The sequence below is a fragment of the Chiloscyllium plagiosum genome, unplaced genomic scaffold (genome assembly GCF_037043375.1).
Source record: "Chiloscyllium plagiosum isolate Xiang-an unplaced genomic scaffold, Cpla_swu_hap1 HiC_scaffold_51, whole genome shotgun sequence".
In the NCBI taxonomy this organism is placed as follows: Eukaryota; Metazoa; Chordata; class Chondrichthyes; order Orectolobiformes; family Hemiscylliidae; genus Chiloscyllium; species Chiloscyllium plagiosum.
This window is the reverse complement of record NW_028270189.1, coordinates 10330012-10332355: the sequence shown is the minus strand read 5'-3', so window position 1 is coordinate 10332355 and position 2344 is coordinate 10330012. Positions and strand designations below refer to the sequence as shown.

The 2344-nt window shown below is 46.1% G+C and overlaps 1 long non-coding RNA gene across 1 annotated transcript; it reads left to right on the top strand.

Annotated features, from left to right (window-relative positions):
• The first annotated feature begins 1279 nt into the window (after window positions 1–1279).
• LOC148134978 (uncharacterized) lies at window positions 1280–1823 on the top strand. The gene is made up of 2 exons (XR_015755462.1): window positions 1280–1412; window positions 1684–1823. It is a non-coding gene; the product is annotated as an uncharacterized LOC148134978 (long non-coding RNA).
• Window positions 1824–2344: the final 521 nt, after the last annotated feature.

Below are 2344 nucleotides of genomic sequence, written 5' to 3'. Positions count from 1 at the left end.
TTAAATTGACTCATTGACCTGGCATCCACAGCATTTTGAATAAGGAATTCCACAGAATCACGACACACTGAGATAGGTACATTCTTCTTCATGAGAATAGAATAGAGTCCCCATAGTGCAGAAACACCCATCGATTCCACACCAACACTATGGTGAGCATCCCATTCAGACACACCTACTCCCTGTAACCCTGCATTTCCCATGGTTAATTGTCTAACCGGCACATGCATGAACACTATGGGCAATTTAGCATGGGCAATCCACCTAAACTGCACATCTTTGGACTGACTGAGGAAACTGGAGCACTCAGATGAAACCCACGCAGACATGGGGAGAACGTGTAAACACCACACGGTCACCTAAGTCTGGAAACAAACCTGGGTCCCTGACTCTGTGAGGCAGCACTTCTAACCATTGAGACACCTCTGCTTAAAATCTGCTACCCGTTATTAACCTCCTTAGCCCCCAATTGGCTGAATCTCTTTTCCTTACATTAGAAGTCAGTTTGTATAAGCGGATGTCTCAGTAAAACCCAGTGCCATCCCACATGTCCTGTGTGTCTGAATGAGGACCAAAAACACAACTCCCTCCACCCACAAATGTCATTCACTTTCTAGAGACAGGTCTCCAGGGGTTGCATGGGGACTACAACTCCCACAATCCCTGAGGCAGAGAACATGCGTGTGTGGGGAATCCCGGCACTGTACATGTACAGAATGGGGGCAGGTGTTGGAGCATGTGCTTTGGGGTAATTAGCGGAAAGCATTTCACACTGTGATTGGCTGGAGAAGGGACTGATCTGCTTATAGGATTGATCTGTTGGGGGGGGGGGGTCAAAGTGTAACCACACCCACACGGGACCACTTTCCATCCCCAACTCATCAAAACACTGGAATCGACCAACGAGAAACAAAGAAGGAGCTGACCCATTCTCCCAGACTGAAGGTTCCCCTTCTGTCCAGGATCTGCCACCTCTCTGTCTGTTTCCCTTTGTCTCATTCTGCTGTTACATTACTGACTTGCAGCAACTGAAGGGAAAGGAAGTGAACCCAGAAAGGGTGCAGAGTCTAACCAGGGGCGGGAAGGGGTGGCATGGATCTGTTTATCAACAACTCCATGAGAATGGGGAGGGTGTACATTAGGGGGTGGCAGAGTCAGAATGATGGGAGAGAGTAAGTGGGCTGGAGGGTTACAGCTTTGGGGGAAGAAAGGGGAAAAAGATATTCCAGAGAAACTAGAATCTGAATTTCTAATCTGTACATATTCCTTTACACACGGTGCTAGATGGTGAAGATTTGTAGACTGAAATCTCAAAGTCACGTGCAGATTGTGATGAAGTTAACCAGCATTTGAAGAACCAAAGGTGAAGACTCACTAGCACACTAGCTTTCGGAGCGACGCTCCTTCATCAGGTGATTGTGGAGGGCTCGATCGTAACACAGAATTTATCGCAAGAATTTGCAGTGAGATTTAACTGAAATTATACATTGAAAAATTGTTTGTCTGTTAAACCTTTCATCTGTGAGAATACAGAGATAGTTTCACTTCTTTCATGTGTAAATCACAAAACCCTTTTTTTAAAAGTTACATTCTCGGGTTAGCTGTTAACAATGGTGTTCATGTAGAACTCTGAGCTCAGAAACTGCATGAATTTATGTAAAACTCCGTTATCTCACTTTTTAGATTAGAATTAATCTAAACATCAGGCCATAGACAGAGAACACAGGAGGCCAACACCTTCAACATATTGTCTAGCTATCACCTGATGAAGGAGCGATGCTCCGAAAGCTAGTGTGCTTCCAATTAAACCTGTTGGACTATAACCTGGTGTTGTGTGATTTCTAACTTTGCACACCCCAGTCCAACACCGGCATCTCCAAATAATGTTTATTCAGAGCTCCTTACTAGTGCATGATGGGAGAGGTTCCTCTCTGGAATTCTGTGGCTCCTCCAGACAAGTCCAGCATTTTGATGTGTTTCCTCCATACGTTCCAGTAATATATTCCCCCTGACCCGATCTCCTAGGTTCGGGATGTCAGCTGGGAAGTTTCTGTACTCCGTTTCTCAGTTCCTGATTCTCTATCCTTCTGCAACTTCCCCTCTCAGCTTTGCCATTTCTTTCACAAATTGGTTAACCCTATCCTTGCCATTGCACATCTCCAGCCTTCCCACTACCACACCCTCTGCAGTTGCATAGTCCATCCAGTCACTGATTCAAAGGGACAGCCCCGTCCCCTTTGCTGGGGTTGACCTCAGGTTCATTCGGATGGTGGGGATTACGCCAACCCGTCCCTGCCTGTCTCTGTCACAGCCTTAGTCAGACTAGTTTTCAGTGTCTGCTTCA